Raw genomic sequence first — 19,814 nt, forward strand, 5'->3', positions numbered from 1 at the left:
TGCGTGCACGCTTGGTATCGGTGCGTAGATCTCGCCGTTGCTAACACAATGGCGGTGTCGCTTCTCCAATGGCGGCTACGTAGCTCACGTAGCAAGACGATAGACTCTCTCTCTCTCTCTCTCTCTCTCTCTCTCTCTCTCTCTCTCTCTCTCTCTCTCTCTCTCTCTCTCTCTCTCTCTCTCTCTCTCTCAGACACAGTCACGGTGCTTCAAAACTTATCTTGATTAATGATTCAAAAACCTGTCCTTAGGTTTACAATAATTGGCTCTTAGACCTCAGCCTTGGAGGTGTGAACACATCTCTAATCTAACTACATAAGCAGGTGAAACTACTTGTGGAATACAAGCTGGAAACTCAATTGAGTCCAGCTACTTTCAATGAATCGGCTCCATCAAGAAATGAAATGTCAGAAAGAAATTTATTACAATAAGTGTTTACAAAAATATGAGTGTGAGAAAAAATGTATAGGTGTAGTCCTCCGCTCAACAGTGCATCCTGGGTGTGAATATAATTGACGTGCTGTTGACGGTGTTATAATTATATGTGAAGCAGCGGGAGAAGGGGTCATGCACAATGGTTCTTCCCTCATCCAGCACATACGACAAAATCACACGATCTCACACAGACGGGCAGCCTCTGATCTCTCTCTCTCTCTCTCTCTCTCTCTAGCGCCCATTGCACGAGCACTCAAAAACAAACATCTTGCATACCCTAGCTCTTCGAGATAATTGCAGCCGGAGCATTCAGGTAGAGAATCGTGAAGAAGGTGGGTTAAAGGATTTCGGAGACGGATAACTTGCTCATCCCGCTGTAGAAGAATCTAATCATACCATGATATAAATTTCTTATCTTCTGCCGAATAGAAACACCAGCCTCATCATCCAAATTACAAATGGACACAACCACATTTGACAACTTTGGTCACGGCACGGACTCTACGATCCCACCTCCTACATCCAACATTTTTTTCTTAGTCTTCTTAGACTTTTTCTTAGTAGATTTCTCGTTGGCGATGGTAATTGTGCTCCCAGATTTTCCCTCATCACCATTGACATCACATTCGGTGGCTAATATATTGTTGGCTATTGTTGTCCCTTTCCCCGCAATTTCTCCCTCTTTCTTTCTTTCCCCCCATTCATTGTCGTCGTTGTAGCCTTCGTTGTCCTCGACCACTCAGCCGATGATGCGGAGCTTACCGTCGAAGGTGACAATGAATATTCCCTTCTCTTTCTCTTTGTGGACTTTAATCTCGGCACGTGAGCATGAATTGCTTCTTCAATGGTCTCTAAATCTTCAGGCAGGGCTATAGCTGGTCAGGATAGAGGCAAAAGGTGGAAGACATCCTCCTCTACAATTTTCTCATGCTCAACATTAATACCTCCAGGGATGATTTGGTGATGACATCGCTGAAGAGAGTCGATGAGCTTGTATGTGCCACCATTGCATGGTGTATTAAAGAACATGCGCTCTTGCAAAGTGACAATGGTAGAGCCAAATTCGGCACCGTTTGATGTTGACATTGCACAAGATCTGCATTTTTGTTGAAGGAGTGCGTCCAGACCCTACACATATACTCGATAATTATGGATTTATCCTACCTATGATCTATTCGCTGGAAAACAAATTATAGACATAAGTTTATGTATATATATCTCCAGTAACGTAGTGTTTTTTTCAATCATGCAGCTCATGCTCATGTGCCGTGATTAACGTCCACAAAGAGAAAGAAAAGAGAATATTCATTGTCACCTTCGACGGCGAGCTCCGCATCACTGGCTGAGTGGTCAACGACAACAAAGGTTACAACGATGACAATGAATGGAGGGAAAGAAAGAAAGAGGGAGAAATTGAGGGGAATGGGACAAGAGCAACCAACAATATATGGGCCACCGAACATGATGTCAATGGCGATGAGGGAAAAGCTGGAAGCACAATTAATATCGCCAACGAGAGCATCTACTAAGAAAAGTCTAAGACGACAAAAGAAAAAATGTTGGATGTAGGAGGTTCGATCGTAGAGTCCGTTTCGTGACCAATGTACTTGTCAAATGTGGTTGTGTCCATTTGTAATTTGGATGATGAGGCAGGTGTTTCTATGCGGCAAAAGATAAGAAATTTATATCATGGTATGCTCAGAATCTCCTACAACGGGATGAGCAACTTATTCATCTCCAAAATCCTTTCATGTACACCATTCCTACTATGTTAATGAAAACGTTTTAGCCATATTGTATATACCACATCTCTCTCTCTCTCTCTCTCTCAAACACAAACACACACACACACTAGCAGTTATCCCATTGGTTCACTCTCGCCAATGTAAGAAAAGATGATGGTGCAATGCAAACTCTCTCTCTCTCTCTCTCTCTCTCTCTCTCTCTCTCTCTCTCTCTCTCTCCCTCTTTCTCCCTCTCCCTCTCTCTCTTTCTCTCTTTTTTTAATAGGAAAAAGCTATTTGTATATTACATTGTTATATACATGTCTATACAATGCTTCAATACATCTCTCTCTCTCTCTCTCTCTCTCTCTCTCTCTCTCTCTCTCTCTCTCTCTCTCTCTCTCTCTCTCTCTCTCTCTCTCTCTCTCTCTCTCTCTCTCTCGCTCTCTCTCTCTCTCTGGAAGTTGTTTCCATATTACATTGTTATATACATGTCTATAGAGGTTCAATACTCAATTGCATCTTATTCTGAAATGCTTTAGGCATAGCTAGGTAATCTTCCTTAATCATAATCTTTAAGATACCCCATGAAATCGGGGATACTTGAGAGTGTTGATCAAATATAGCAGCATTCTTGGCTTCCCAGATGAAGGTAAGCATCCTCTCTCTCTCTCTCTCTCTCTCTCTCTCTCTCTCTCTCTCTCTCTCTCTCTCTCTCTCTCTCTCTCTCTCTCTCTATGTGAGAAACACACAAAAACTTTCACCCCCTCAACTCAACATCACCTCGCGTCTCGACTCTGAAATGATCTTTTTCAATAAATGCATAGGGATGACACCAAAATCAAATCTCTCTCTCTCTCTCTCTCTCTCTCTCTCTCTCTCTCTCTCTCTCACACACACACACACACACACACACACACACACACACACACACACACACACACACACACACACACACACACACACACACACACACACACACACACACACACACACACTCATGCACACACATACATCTATGTTCTTACTAACGCTCGTGTCCCACACATGTACCTGGATGAAATTTCACAACACACCTCTGTCTCTATCTCTCTCTCTCTCACAGACGACCTAGGAATCACAAACCGCTCACACAATTGGCACCAGAAACTTTCAGCAAAGGAAAGACGAGAAGGGGTAGGAGATGACATATAAATCAGTTATGACTTACTTCCATTTTGATTTAAAAAAATGATTACAAACACCATACCACCCGCTAGAATTCGGCTTTGTCAACATCTCAACCTTGACGAGCCCCCAAAAAAACTTTCAGAGCACTTTTGTGCGTCATTGAGCATCAACCTTCCTCCTTAACATATGTAGCCCTACAAGCACACAATCTAATCCAATAAATGTGTCTGGCCCACCTCCCAACCATGTAAAGTAGATCTCCTCTACAGGGAACGTCGTATCTGATGGATAACACACTGCACAAGTGCACTTATAAGCATTCCTTTCAACAATAAATCACGTACCTCCTTTGAAATCTTGGACATAACCTGGAATATCCTTCATCTACCATAGAGCACATCTGTTGCATTGGTTCCAGACTTTGCACCCTGCACTTTGCACAATGAGAGTGTGTGGACAATATACCCCTTAAGCAACCCCCTAGCTTTCTTTGGTCGGCCCCCCCTTGTATCTCATGCTTGAATATCATCGGACCTCTCCAAGCCTAGCTAGCCAATCATCTCACACAAGGGCATATCAATGAACAAGGATAGCCTTGGGACAAGTGTCCCCCTTTCCCCTTTGAGAGAGAGGACTTGATAAATGCTAAAGCAATTAACTATAATATCTACTTAATTATCACTGGACCCCTTTGGGAACTCCTTGAGAGTAACCTAGCTAGGGGCTAGACATGTGTCCTACTTGCCTCTTGACCAAAGGGTGCCCTTTGGGAGAGAGAGTGGTCATGAAACCAGCCCCCTACTTGCATGGATTGCCCTCCCTTTGTACGGATATGATTTGACTTTTGTGACACCTTAATACCCTCAACCTTGGACCCAGTTCTCACCACAAGCTCAGCTCTTTTTGACATTTTTGAATTTGAGCTTCATCCAATTTCATAACAAATATAAGTTTTCCTTCACAATCTACTTCTCACATGTTATAGTATCTCACCATAGCACATTCAACTTTTTTCATACTCATCCAAATGTTATTAAAAACATTATACTCAAAAGAAGTTTTTTTAATGTTTTTCGTATGGCACTATATGATAGTACTCTCCAAAATGTTCGGATATTTCTTCATTTAACAGAGTCCTTACTTTCCCAACATTGTGAGGCCTAGGAAACCCAAAGCGGCTTTAATCTTGTAATACTTTAAAACCTGAAGCCAGGTTTTAGAGATGGCTGTGTAACATTACCCTTCTACTTGTTGGTATACTTGCAATGCCCACCTCTCTCAGTTTTTCCACCACTATATATGTTGCACAGTTTGTAAGGCCCCCATATGAGGAGAAGCCAATGGCGCACATATATTTGGTGGATTCCAGCTTTGCACACTGATGAGATCTCTATTTGTGATCGTGGATGGTACAGAGAAAATTCGGGGGCAACTTTTTTTTCATTTTTCAAAATATTCCTTTTCTCTGGTATATCTTGGCCAGACGATGGCTAAAAGATAATCGGAAAATGGTTGTCTCCGATGGCCGGTGGCCGGTGGTCCATGGTCTTTGGTCGGTGGTCAGCGGCCAGTGGTCTTTGGCCGGTGGCCGATTTCTAAGAGGACTTATCTACCCAAAAGCGGCTACACATGGGTGCATGGGAGAGTCCTACTTGGACTTGGCTATCTAAGGGCATCTGCACATGGGCGTTTAGAGGCTCCCTTACATTTATATAAGGAGGCCTTCTCATGAGTAATTCTGTAGAATGGTGTGCACACTTGACGCATAAAACACATCCTTGTGTAAGGATTGTTAGTCCCTTGTATTCCAACTTTCTCTAGTTGTCTAGATCGCCATCTAAGCTCTACCTTGAGAAGCACATGGGTGGATGAGGCCATCACTTTGTAATAGTGTGTTAATCTAAAGTTTTTGATTTGCCACTAATCGATTTTGCATCGTATCTCTCTATACTCTCCTTGCTACTAGATCCTTATCTTATTCCGCATTTCTTACACTACTCACCCCCATTGTGTCACAAAATTCTTGCATTTGAGAAGGTTGGACCAATAAACCCATATCCTTCAGTAACTTTTGAAATACCAATTTCTTTTGAGTTCGATTTTCAGGAAGTTTCAAAAGTTTCAAAACGTCACTTTTTCTCATTATCTCATTCAAAAATCTCACCCTTTCTTGAACATTGGACATATCAAATCCTAAAAGGCTAGTCACATGCTCTCTAGTAATCTTTAATCTTTTTTTTCTTTGTCCAGAACCTTCTGTTAAGTTTACTACATCTCTCATTCGTTTTACTCGTGCTCTTAATCCTATTGAAGTTTCTTTTAAAGTCTGAAGCTGATGATTTTCTTGTTTTAGAGGCACTATTTGGTTTTCAAGTTCTAAAATTTTTGGTGCATTTGAAGACAAAGAAGTTTTGAGATATTGAATGTAATGTGTATGATCAATGTGTAAATGAAATAGCCTAGAACTATATCCTAGTAAGCCATCAACCCATCTCCAACAAATCTCATTAAATCATGAGGTGTGTGAAAAGATGGATACCTTCTAGTGCTAGGATCCGGTAGATACAAGCTCCCATTTGTCCATATATCAATGTGTTTCTTTCCCTCATTGCAAAATTGTGCTTCATTTGCAATTGTAAATGGTCTTTGATAGACACTCCGCGTAGTAGCATATTCTTAGCTTAGCTTAATGTTCAAGTGAAACTTGTGGTTATCACTAATGGAAGATGTATTACTCATTGTAAGTAATGAACACATAGAAAGTATAACGGAGATAATGTAGTAGCAGAACAAGGTGCATCAGAAAAGAAGAGAGACAAATCGTGAAAGGTGAGAGAGAAAAAAGAGAGATTGAGTAATGCAAAAGTGGAAACAACTATTTTTCGCCAAGCGAAGTAAATGAGAACAAATTTTGAAGTGAGCCGCAAAGGAATGTGAAGAAAACGATAACTTTTTGAATATTTATAGATATGTACCTAGATACGTGTAATGTACCCAACATTTATCCTTATAAATCCTTTCAGATATTTTGCAAAGTAATTGAGATTCTCAATTTTGTGAGTCATCATGAGTTTATCAGAGCAATCGGATCAAAAATCGGGTTCAGAATCTATTTATTTATGATCTTTCTTTATGTGGAACAATAGGTTTATGTGGGAACCTAATTTATGTGTGAAGAAAAATCTTAGAGATAGTATTTTTGGGAAAGAAAGAGAGGTGAGTCAAAATTATGATACTTCATTCTTTCTCTTTCAAAATAGAATGGGAACTTGTGAGTATAGAGCTTTTTAAAAATCGCGCATAGGATTCGCGAACACAAAAAATACAATAAAAAAAAATTATATTAGAGCCGCGACGACACGGGAGATTTTTCTTCTCCTATTTTTGAAACCTCTCAGTATTCTTAGCACCCCCCTTGGGCCTATACAGGACCCTTCTCTTCTCACTTTGGACACACACATCTATAGAAGCGCAAGCTCTCTTGCAATGACGCGTCAGAGGAAGGCTCTCTCCCTAAACCTCTCATCTTCAAACCATCTCCATCTCCAATCGTGGATGTACCGTCACCCGATTTGTGAACACACTCTCTCTCTCTCTCTCTCTCTCTCTCTCTCTCTCTCTCTCTCCAACAACACACTTTTCTTTTCTCTATTCCAAAGCTATGTCTCTGAAACGTGTAACACAAAGTTCTAAGGACGCCCATGCCGTTGCACCACCAAGGAATCTCGGAAGAAAGGTGTCAACTCCGAACATATCTCATGCGGAAGCATCAACTAAAGAAGAAGTCGAAGCCATCCAACCTCTAGCACAGTAGTTAGTCGCACGCACTCCAAATCCGGTAAGACAAATTTATAATTATGCATAGTTGATCGGTAAGATGAATTTAGACCTTAATTTAAACCGACCGGAAACGTGATTGTTCAATCACATGAAACAAGCATATGTTTTCATAGATTAGTGAAAGAACTGTTGATAAATTGTCACTGTTGTTGGATTGTTATTGTTTAATCAATGGTTATTGTTTGATAAGCGGTTTCTGATTGATATGAAGAATTGGTTGATCATGTTTTATGAATCATTTAATGAGAAGAATTGTTGAAAGAATATATTTTGTCCTTGCGGGTAGCGAGATGATCCCGCGGGTAGCGGAGATTAAGCTGAGGTTATCGTCTCTCTTTTGTTCCTTGCAGTTAGGAGATGCCTCGGGGGTAGTGGGATGCCTGGCGGTTAGCAAGATGCCTCGCGGTTAGCAAGATGAAAATGTTGCGCAATTTGCGGTTAGCGAATAAATCCTTTGCAAATGCTCTGTTGGTTAGACAGAGAAAGTCCGCGGGTAGCGGCAAAATCATGAGAAATTGGAAAAGTTGTTTTTGTTGAATAATAGGGCTGCCTTCATTAGCGTTGTTTGAATTTTTTTGGTATTGTTTGAAGGGATGTATAAGAGAACCTGTGTTTGGAATTAATTAAGGAACAATGTTTGTATATGTAAAACAGTGTGGAAAAAAGTGTGCGTGTGGGGTGGAAAGTGGGGACTGACTCAGGTTGCCAGTTAAGGATGGGTGGTCTCGATTAGTTGAGAAAATCTCCACTCCCTCGAATTAAAGACTCATTGTGCTAAGAGTCGAGATGACCCAAATCTACGTGACACAAAATTACTATCTAGTCTAGACTAAGTCTCTTATCATATTTATGGTTTATGGATGGCGGTCGTGCCTCTTAAACATAAGGAAAAAGGCGTTGTTTATGGATTGTAAATATATCAATGGGATTTCATCTTTATGTTAAGAAATAACTTTCATTGTAATCTTAGATTTATCAACCTGTCTTGTGGTGTATAACCCTTATAACCACGTAAAACGATGGATAGAGGACTTTCTCTCTTCTGTTGCTCGTATCTCTACTTTGTGGAAACGGAGTAGGGTGTCGTCAATGGAGAAGGATAATTAAGGAAAGCCATCTATCAAGTCGTCCCAATCTTGTCGAGGTTGGGGACCTCACAATACGCTTTAGATTGCGTAGATATGCTTCAAATGACCAAAACGGTCAAATTTGGGCTGTTTTGACCATAAATGGCTCTGCTAATTAGTAAGTTAACCAATTCCTTACACATCCCTTGTTGAGTTGTTTTTGGCCCTAATGTAGTGGATGAGATCTTCTCAAGAGACCTTACGAAGAACGATGACGAAGTATTCAAAGACTCCCAAGATAGACGTTTAGAGGACGACGTAGAGGACAAGTGCTCTAGTAGCTCTGATAAGGACATCGAACTCAAGGATCAACAAGCTGTCTTTTGCAATTTTTCCAAACCAGAACCATATCAATACCAGTACTAGTACCAAAAAATATAAGGCCAGTACCAGTATATCAGTCTTAGCAATATAGTTATATACCAATACCAATACCTTTTTTTGCGTTTCTGATGTGGTTATCGAACAAATATATATAAAACAATGTAGTTTTTTGGCATTATAGTATATATATAAAATAAAGTATATAATATAATAGATTATATAGTATATAAAGTATATAATATATATAGTAAATATAATATAAGGTATATAATGTTATACGTATATTCTACTTATGGTTATTGATATTAATTATGCATATTATCCCTCATCGTACATAATATAGAGTATATGAAATGTTATATAATATTTATCGTTCATAGTCACGCCGAGTTTGGTTTTAGTTAGTTTGGTCTTTGTCCACGCATAATGTGAATCTCAAAGCTTAGTTTGAAGCATTACTACTTTGGGAACCCATCGTCTACCTGCTCAAGCTAACACAGGTACCTTCTCTCTCTCGTGCATGCATCACGTTGGTCCTCCTCCTCCTCCTCCTCCTCTCTCTCTCTCTCTCTCTCTCTCTCTCTCTCTCTCTCTCTCTCTCTCTCTCTCTCTCTCTCTCTCTCTCTCTCTCTCTCTCTCTCTACTGCCGTTTCGGCGCAAGAAGCCAGTCCGCAAAGAACCATTCAACGCGGAAAAGGGGGGGGGGGGGGGGGGGGGGGCAGAGCCCCCCATCATCCGCGCAAGCCATTTCGCAAAGAACCGTTCAACACGGGGTTCTTTGTGGACTGGCGTCTTGTGATTATTGGCTTTCTTCAAGTTTTGCTCAATAACGTTTTTGGCGATCATGTCAAATCTATCTGATAATCCGTATGCTTTACCCCAAAATTGCACAAAAAAAGGGGGGGCAGAGTCGCCCCATTATCCGTGCTGCAATTTTGGGATTAAATCTTATGGATTATTGCAAATATTTCATTAAATTTTGGGATAAATTTTGCAAAATTAACAAAAATTTGACAAAGCTCATCAAATCGACAAAAAAAAGGGGGAGGCAGAGCGGAGATATCAGGAAAGACGCGCGAACAAACAAAATCATGGAAGAGGAAAATGCATACCTCTCTTAAAAAACAAAACGAAGTATTTAAGGCTAGTTAAAGCAATTGATTGCCTTAAGGAAAAGATCTCAAGAGGGTTCATGAAAACTATCTCAACAAGAAGAGGAAATCCTAAAAGAGGAGCAAACCAAAATCAAAACTCGAGAACACCTCTAAAAAATCAATGAAATTGTCAAAACAAAGCTCAAACGAAGATACAAATAATTGAAATTAACTTTAAAAGAATTCTTGACAATGGAGTTGGAGACTAAGGAAGACTCCCACAACGATAGGTTTGACGCACCTTCCCACTACAAAAGATACACTATTCAAAACAAAAAATTGTAGTTCAAAAGCCAAGACAAGACCCCAAAGAACCTGGAATCTCATACGATGGGCCAAAAAAAGCCAAGTGCATAGACCTAGCGGAACCAAGAGAAGAACCAAAGCCGACAGACATTTCCACTGACCTTACGATATAAGAAGAGCATCTATTGATAGCAACACTTTGGAAATATACATATGTGTTTGTATGGTCGTATAAGGATCTTACATTAGGCAAAATTTGGACTCACAAAGGGGCCCTTTAAGGAGTTTGACTTTACCTCTCTCTACCAAAACGGGCACATGGATAAATTTTTGCAAACAAACTCCAAAGTTGGCGGAGGTTTGACAGTTTGAATGTCCTCTTCAAGCTCTATCTACTGATATATAGCACGCCATGAGATTCCTCATATTTTAAAAGATTCTTTTTTTTAATTTTTCTATGATGTGACAACTCTGTCAGAATCTAAGTGAATCAAAAAAAGAATCTTCTAAAATATGAGGAATCTCATGGCGCGCTATATATCAGCAGATAGAGCTTGAAGAGGACATTCTAACTGTCAAACCTCTGCCAACTTTGAAGTTTGTTTGCAAAAATTTATCCATGTGCCCATTTGGTAGAGAGAGGTAAAGTCAAACTCCTTAAAGGGCCCCTTTGTGAGTCCAAATTTTGCCTGATGAGAGAATAGATCCAAAAATTTGTCAATACACAATATCCCTTAATAGTGATGCCAAATCTCAGAGACAACGTCCCTATACATGCAATGAGACATTTTCCAAACATATTAAGGAAGAGATAGAAAAATTCAAGGACGAAGAGTTTATCTACAAGATTGAACACACCGATTGGGTGTCTCCAATTGTGATAGTTCCCAAGAAAAATGGAAAGTTATGGGTCTGTGTGAATCTCAAACAGTATATGCTGCTACCATCAAAGACAATTATCCCCTACCGATAACAGATCATGTGGGAGAGAGAGTTGCGAGGAAAGGAGGATATAGTTTTTTGGATGGATTCTTAGGCTACAACCAATTGACCATGAAACCAAAAGATCAATATAAGATGGTCTTTGCAGCAAAATGGGGCATATTTTTATATAGGGTGATGCCTTTTCGCTTGACCAATGCACTTGCCACCTTTCAAAGACTAATGCATTCAAGGAGTATGTCAGATAATTTTTGGAAGTATACATGGATAGTTTGTGTGTACATTCTCAATTGAGAAATGAACACATAAAACACTTGAAAAAAGACTTTGAGAAGTGAAAATCTTATCGTCTGCTAACAATAACTCAAAATCGGTGCAGAGTTTGAAAAACATTTCTTCTACAAGGTTGTAGACTATAACAATTTTGGTAGCCTCAGCGGGTAGTTTCTGCCTAATCGTTTTCAATTAGGTGCAAATCTTATCGTCTGCTAACAATAACTCAAAATCGGTGCAGAGTTTGAAAAACATTTTTTCTACAAGGTTGTAGACCACAACAATTTTGGTAGCCTCAGCAGGTAGTTTCTGCAAACTCGTTTTCAATTAGGATAAAAATTGAAAACCAAAAGTGAAAGCTGCTTTTTAGACATGTACGCAGTTTGCAAACGATAACTCAAAATTGGTGCAAAATTTGAAAAAAGTTTTTCCTGCAAACTTGTAGCCCACATCGATTCCAGTAGCTTACACGTGTAGTTTTTGCAAAATCATTTTCAATTAGTAGAAAAATCAAAAACATAAATGTCGTGCTCTGATACCATGTTAAGAGAGAAAGAGAGCACAGAAATAGAACCCCAAAGTGTGTGGAATACACATATGAGATGATGTATATATAGAGGGGACCTGGGTGCCATATATAGAGAAGCTATATATGTCATCCATATATTGAGTAGCTTCACATAGAAGCTCAACACCATGATCCCAACGAAAGGCATGTATGGTCAAAGGGTGGATCGTGCAAGAGGGATTTGTGTACATCTAAGAGTATTTTCACAAGTTGATCCCTCAATGCCTTGCATGTGGTCAGACAAGGAGGATGCAAGGATGAATTCACACTTGCCAAGTGGAAGCAGAAATTTATTTACCATGGATATGAATTTATCCCACATGGTCAATAACTTTTGTATCCTAAATGCAAAGGTTATGACCAAGTGGGTGGAATTGCGAACAATGGCAAAGGCAAGGTGTTTGCAGGAAAGCGAAGCATGGAAAAAAGCACATGGAGGAAGGAGGACACCTCCATCGCCTAGAGACCTTGCATGTTTCCCAGATCTCATTAGTGGCGAGTGGATTCATGAGAGAAAGACCAAAGAAAAAGAACTTAGAGAAGACATCATTGACAAAGAATGGGAGTATGCACGAGGTTGCATACCAATGGTAGAGTACTCATATACTTATACCATACTGTATAGTTTTTTATTGATTTTATCTTTGTAGTTGATAAAAGGTATTTTCTCATTTTGGAGTGCTTTTTCTTTAACTCTATGTGGTCAAAGGGTTGACACTTTCGTACATGCCACATTGATGAGTGTTGGACCACCATCTACTATGGCACCATCGACAACTTTGACACGGATGTTGATGAATCTAGCTATTGTGGGACTATTGAAAGGATACTAAAGGTTAATTTTAGAACCTTTCATACCTTCATCTTCGAGTGCAGGTGATTTGGAAATATTTCTAGAAGGCATGAGAATGGCCTCTGCATGGTGGACTCTATTGTGTATCACACAGGGAGGTATGACAAAATAGTTTTTCCACACAATTGTGATCAGGTGAGTGACTACCTTCTTTACCCTTATTTGCTTGTAGTATTAATTATACCAATGTTACTCACTTTGAGATTCTCTTCTATAGGTCATCTATATTTCAACAATCTACCAACTAGAAATTTTGTTCGCAGTTCCAACTTCCCGTAACACCTCGAGGGAGAACCATTTTTTCCACTATGAAGTGGAGACCATCTTCAACCCTCTTCCACCTCCTACTTTGGATGACATGGCTACAAGTCTTAGCAAGGATGATTGCCATGATAATGATGATGATGAGATGGAGGATGACAAATTTAAAGATGAGGAAGCCAACACATCCACAAATGAGAATTCTATTTCTCTCTTTTTTGATTTGGGAGCCATGGAATTAGAATTGCATGATGCTTTTTGTAGAGATCTTTTGGAAGATGATTCATAAAAAATTGTTATACTTTAAGTTATTTAAAAAAAAGTGTTGTCCCTTCATCTCTCTCTCTCCCTCTTTTTCTCTCTAAGTTTGTAAAGCATGCTAAATTATGTTAATCAAGTGGTAGTGATTAATCTAATCGATAAGAATGTTGGCCATGTGCACATTGTTGTAAGATAGAACTTGAAGAAACTAACATAGGTTCTACGATCTGATAAAATGTGGGCACACTTCACTCTATCATGCCCATACCTTGACAGAAGACGTCGTTCATTTTTAGCTTCTCATCTCTGACAATGTTTGCTTTATATGAGACACATGCATAACTTTAGGATGGAACAGACCCTTTATAGTTTTGTGTTTATCCACATAGCCAGATATTGTTTCATGTTTTAGTATCATTTTTTTCATTTTGTTGAGATTTTATATAACTTTCTTTAATTTTTATGAACAAGAAAAATAGAGGGGAACACCAAAAACTAAATGTCTAAGCACTAAAGCACGGTTTGGTAATAGACGTGGTAATTTTTACGGAAATTCTGGCAATAATAAGCGTGGATATACCGCCCGCCCGCCCTCCTCTCTCTTCTCTGTCCAACCCATTTTGGACTCTCTCTTTATAAAATGCGGTAAAAGGCCGTGGTAAACAATTTGAGATTTTTGTAGTGGTCGATGTCCTCCGTAGTTTTTCCAACGGCTGAAAAACTACGGATTACTTGGTTCCCACTACCCTACATGCTTGCCCATGGAGTTCACTAAAGTATGTGTAACATAGGACACGCGTTCAACAGAAGGGATTTTAATTTCTTCTAAATTTACAGATTCATTGTGTACAAGAGGGCTATAAGGGGTAGTTAAAATCTATTTTGGTGAACACACGCGATATAAGAAAATTGTACTTAGTGAATGCCATGGACGTGCTTGGTAGTACACGAAAGGTCAGCCTGAGTTTTGTGGTGTTCATGACTTTGGTATCCCCCACAAAGGAAACATTGATTAGATTAAAGTAAAACTTTTCACTGGAGAAATTTGTGTTACCAACAAAAGCCTCTACATTAATGCCATCAATTTGCTACATTCACGGACAGTAGACACCACCCGAGCTCGTACGGTAGTCATTTTAATTCAACAGTAATTTTGTAATGTACCCAATATTTTTCAATAAAAGTATTTCATTTACTTTGCAAATATTTAAGGTTTGCATTTTGTTAAGTCTTAAAGCATTCCAATTGAATGATCGAATCGGAAATCAGACTCTTGAACTATGAATTATGACCCTTGCTCACTTGAAAACTATAGGTTGATGGAAAACTTAAGCTTCAAGATTGTATCTAATGATAAGAGTTAACCCTTTACAAAAGAGAGAGCAATTTTAGGAAAGGAGGAGTATTTTTAGGAAAGACAAAGGAGGGAGTTAAGTTTAGAGTTCTTGTTTTGGAAGCCAAGCTTCTTCTAATTTGCACATTGGAATCCGTGTCAACCAAAAAAAAAGAATCCGCGAACGTGCACGAACTTATCTCTCCTTGCTTCCCTCTATTCTTAGCTGGCATTGAGAGCCTATACCTCTCCCTTCACTTTCAAGGGACAGACACACGCTCTCAGAAGCGGAAGCTCTCTTGCCTTGTTGTCGCTTGTCATCAGAGTTACCTTCTCTCCCTCAACCTCTTTTTCTCAAGCTCTTACCTTCAAGCCATCTCCATCTCCAAGTCTTCTCTACCATCGTCGTGTTGCCCTTCAAATTCTTGAGTTCTCTTTCTCTCTTCCCCTTTTCTCTACCTCGTTACGATGGCCCCGAAGCGCATGACTCGAAGCTCGAAGGACGCTTATGTTGATCCACCTCCAAGAAAGGTGCAAAGGAAGGCATCAACTACTTCAACTATAGCTCAAGCGGAGGTACCGATTGCGGAAGAAGTGGAAGCGGATCGAACTCAATTACGAGAAGTAAATAATCATGTCGCTAATTTGGTAAGACAAATTTATAATTCTGCATTGCTATTCATGTTGACTTGGAAAGCTAAGCATGGGGAATCCCTTAAACTGTCCAAGAAACGTGATTCTATCACAAGAAACAAGCATATGTTTTCTTAGATTAGTGAAAGAAATGTTTGATAAATTGTTATTATTTGATAAGTTTTTCCTGGTTGATATGAAGAGTTGGTTGATCATGTTTGAAGAATTATCTAAAGAGAATAATTGTTGAAAGATATCTTCTATTACTCGCGGGTAGCGAGATTGTTTCGCAGCTAGTGGAAATTAAGCTGAGGTTATTAGCTCTCTTTTGTGCCTCGCGGTTAGTGGGATGCCTCGCGGGGGGTAGCGGGATGCCTGGTGGTTAGTAAGATGCCTCGTGGTTAGCGGGATGATTCATGGTTAGCAAGATGGTAAGGTTGCACAATTTACGATTAGCGAACAAATCCTTTGCAAAGGCTCTGTTGGTTAGACAGAGGAAGTCCGCGGGTAGCGGCAACTCATGAGAATTTGGAAAAGTTATCTTTGTTGAATTATAGGGCTATCGTTTTTAGGCCTTGTCTGAATTGTTTTGGTATTGTTTGAAAGGTTGTATAAAAGAATCTGTGTTTGGAATTGATTAAGAAATACTGTTTGTATTGATGAGAGCAAAGCACGACACGGATCCCGACGGCCTCAAACGCCAGGAGCCGATGCACGCCGAGCTGGCCAAGGTGAAATGAATAGGAAACACTGTTTTAGATAAAATGGGAAAATTCCACCTCTTTGGAACTGATTTCAATACCTATGGATTCCTATTTCCCATTTGATTTGGGAAAATTTCATTTATTTTGGGACTTGTCTTGAGGACTTGTGTTAGATTAGACAAAGAGATAGATTCTCAAGAAAATAGCGGTGTTGAGAAACACCTTTTTTTTCCCATCCAAAATTTTATTTTCATGTTGGTGTTAATTGATACTTTATAAAACATACATAGACACGGATAGCAAGAAAAACAATATATGAAATGAAATGCTATTCAATTTCTCCTATTAAGCTAGCTTGTGCTTTCTCCACAACATTGGATGGGATTTTAATTGCTTCTGCAAGTCTTCCATGACCACACAACCATCAACACACTCCCAACGCTTTGGGTCAGCAAGATTGCAGGACCAATTCTTTTTCCAATAATCCTCATATTGTTCTTGGATTGTGGGATTTTTTTTCCGATGTTTTGGTGCTAAATATTGAATGAAAAATTTCTTGTAGTTAGGAGATAAGCTGTCTACATCAACATCTGACTCTATAACTCCTAGCCATATCGGATACTCTGGATCTGTGGGTCTCACAAGACCAAAATCCCCTTTCCTTACATCAATTTGAGGCCTAAAAGCTTCCTGTGGCTTTGTCCATTGAGGACCAACATAGTGATCATTCAATTCTTTATATCCTTGAAACTGATCTGTGTCTTCCTCTATCTATTGCATTCTATGACTCCCTGTAGTCTTTGGCAAAAATGATGTATATTCACAATTTGTTTATTGGTTGGTTGTTCAAGCTCACTAATTATTTTTTGCCAATAAGTAATAACTGGCTCCATGTATTTTGTAGAATCGTGCTCCTTTCCCTTTAGTAGAGTCCATCTCTTCCAAAATTCAAGATATGCATTATTCCCTTGAATAACAAGCGGACTATGCCTCACATAGTCTGCTATACGAACCACATTTGGACAACCTACTGGCAATTTTGGTTTCCCTTGATCATCTTTTTCCCACACCTCAATTTGTGACTCCCTCGGCATCCAATCAGGTGATTTGCGATGAATTTTGTACTGCATTATTGGGATTTCACCTTTCATAAAGAAACAAAACTGAAGTGGCTTAGAGTGTCCAACAAGAGCATCTTGTCCATCGCACATGTACCCTTTAACAAAGGATTTGAAGTCAGGAACTTGCTGTTTGTAATGTCTCTGAGAACCTGCTAAACATTGCATCTATGTCCTCATGTGTATGACCCACCATTAAGAATCCCAAATGCACGGTTTTGAAAACACCTTTTGCTACTAGCAAGGATAAGTATGCAAATAAATATCAATTCTTATTCTCTTGCACAATTATCTAGCTGTAGCGGAAGATTCTCATGCAATTTTTGAAACACGGGAGTGGACATGGTATCTACAACACATTGAGAGGAGGCTGGTTGCAAGTTAGAGATCTCTCCATTACATACTTCAATAGCCAATGGTGGTGTTATTGCTGCTGATGCATTCCTCTCACGCTCTTTCATCATTCTGTTTTGGTGGTATAGAGCTATCCTTGAATTCAATGCATTGAACAATGTTACGTTGTTGTGTGGCATACCATCATGACATAAATCTCCTAGCCCATGGTTTTCTGTTCTTTCCAAATTCTGTAAGCATAATGGAAGGGAACCAATTGTAACATTCGGATGTGAAGGCCATAGACCATTCGACGAGAAATGACCATACATCCCATGCCCACGCCCATGTGTTATCATACCTGCTAATGATACTTGCAATTGATATGCATTCACATAGTCTTTTGAGTTCACTTGCAATCTAGGTATTGCTGTGTTTTTCTGGTCCATTTTATCATGTATAATGCATAAGTACTTATCCTTTTGCACTTGCGAGAACTTACGCCAAGTGTATTACACATTTCTACAGCTTTGTTGTTACATCATGTGAATTTTACGTTCATCCTTCAAACGTGAAATCAGCTCATCATTATTTTGTTGACTCTAGTTGACACTTTATCCGACTACACACAACACATTTTGAGAACTCGCTTGTTTTTGACAAGGTCACATTAGAAAAATCTGTATTCCAAATCCTATTGAATGTAGTGCTAGTCACTGGCTTGAGACACATACTCTCGAGTGTTTTATTGACATCATGTAAGATGTCTATTTGCTTGTACGTGTTTGGTATTGCAAGCAAGGTTTCTCTGGTACCATCTTCCATAGTTCTACTCTTATGTGGCATTTTCTCTAAGGTTTCAACTACAAAAGAGCGCATCAATGCCCTTCCCATTTCTATATGGTCTCTTACTTTTCTTATGACACCATCGAAGCGACTTGGATGAGGCATGGAAACTCACTAGGGTGTCAATCCTAATGAAGTGAACTCGAAGAGATGCAACTACTAACTCTACAAGTAAATCAAACGCATTACCACCAAGTAATCTGCCTATGTACTCCTACAACGTTCTTCAGTCATCACGCCCGTTTACCATGCAAATCATATCGGAATCGCACCAAACTTGAAGGGAAGTTACAGGGAATTATCAGGAACATGTCCTATCACTGTCACAGCATTTTGGAGAGGTACAACGATCGCGATTGTTCGTCCCAAAGTCAGCAAAAACAGTGAACAGGTGATCCTAATGGGTCGTTTTCGGGTCCGTAAAGCCCCTCCTAGGGTCAAAACAACATAAAACACACATATAGACACTCAAAGCAGGGATTTAAGGCCTCATACTCGTAGTTGAAAACCTACACAGAATCTTGAATGATTACACTTGAATGAAAGAGCAAGATAAGAGGAACACAATGCAATAATCAAATCCGAATTTGGATTACCGTAGCCGCAATGGCGAAGATTACAAGTTTGAACAAGAAGGAGCTCTCAATGTACGCTGTCTTCTCAATTCTCCATTAAAAAGATTATCCTCAAACTTACAAAAAAATGACCTTTATAGATTAGGTCTTTACAAATGGCTTGTCCGGCCATAAGCTCATAAACATCTAACTGGCTCTCTAATATACAATTTCTCCCATAAGAATAATCATACATCCTTTGACAAATTCTAGGCTTAGAGATGCTTCCTTACAAAAGAATTTTACAATGGTTTCTCATAAAAATATGATCCTTCTATGGAAACGGCCGCTTGTTGCTTCATCCACCAAACACTACCCCCTTCCTTATCCTTGCACGCCCTCGTGCAGGTTCAGAGCTTTGGCCGTTGATGTGGCTCCAATGAAGCAAGTGTCGCTGAAAAACTTCTTGTTCGAAGGACGGCTTCCAGGGATTCTTGATGCTGTCTGAATGGATTTTCAGATAACGTGTGTTGGTATGCTATGTACCTTGCCTTGAGGTCCTTCGCCATAGGATGAAAAATCCTTGAGTCAATTTCGAAGAATCTCGTGAGACGAAGGCCTCTTCAAATGTCTGCAAGTAGTGTGATGGGAGGTACATTAGCTTGGAGTACATGGCCATCAAGATGTGTCGTGGCAGGTAATCCTGTAGATTCCTACACATGCCTCTGTGTCCTTCCAAGAACAGATTCCACGGATGATCGTCGCCTTTAGTGTCATTAAACACCAGGATGCAGGTGACGATCATCCAGGCTATCTTTACTAACATTTGGCACGCCAAGTCGGGGACATCCCGCAGCAATGTGACTATCAAATTCAGTGTGCTGACCATGTGGGCCACCGTAGGGGGTTGCTGCGCTGTCAAAACTGGGTAATTCAGCTTTTGCAGCCTTGACCCTTTCCATGTGGCGAAGTCTTTCCATGTGCGTTGACGGGAGCAAAGCGAACCCCGAACCCCGACGGCCTCTAAAACACCGGGGACCGAATAGCGCGCCTCGAGCGTGTCATGGTAAAGCAAACAGGGGCACCACCTAGTTTCCGCGGCTAGGACGCAAACA

General features: G+C 39.8%; 1 pseudogene; it reads right to left on the reverse strand.

The window, feature by feature from the left end:
- Positions 1-772: 772 nt before the first annotated feature.
- On the reverse strand, positions 773-1,521 carry LOC147445750 (uncharacterized; annotated as a pseudogene).
- Between the last annotated feature and the right edge of the window lie 18,293 nt (positions 1,522-19,814).

This window comes from Adiantum capillus-veneris, chromosome 12, assembly GCF_014529385.1.
Source record: "Adiantum capillus-veneris isolate H3 chromosome 12, ASM1452938v2, whole genome shotgun sequence".
Taxonomy (NCBI): domain Eukaryota; kingdom Viridiplantae; phylum Streptophyta; class Polypodiopsida; order Polypodiales; family Pteridaceae; genus Adiantum; species Adiantum capillus-veneris.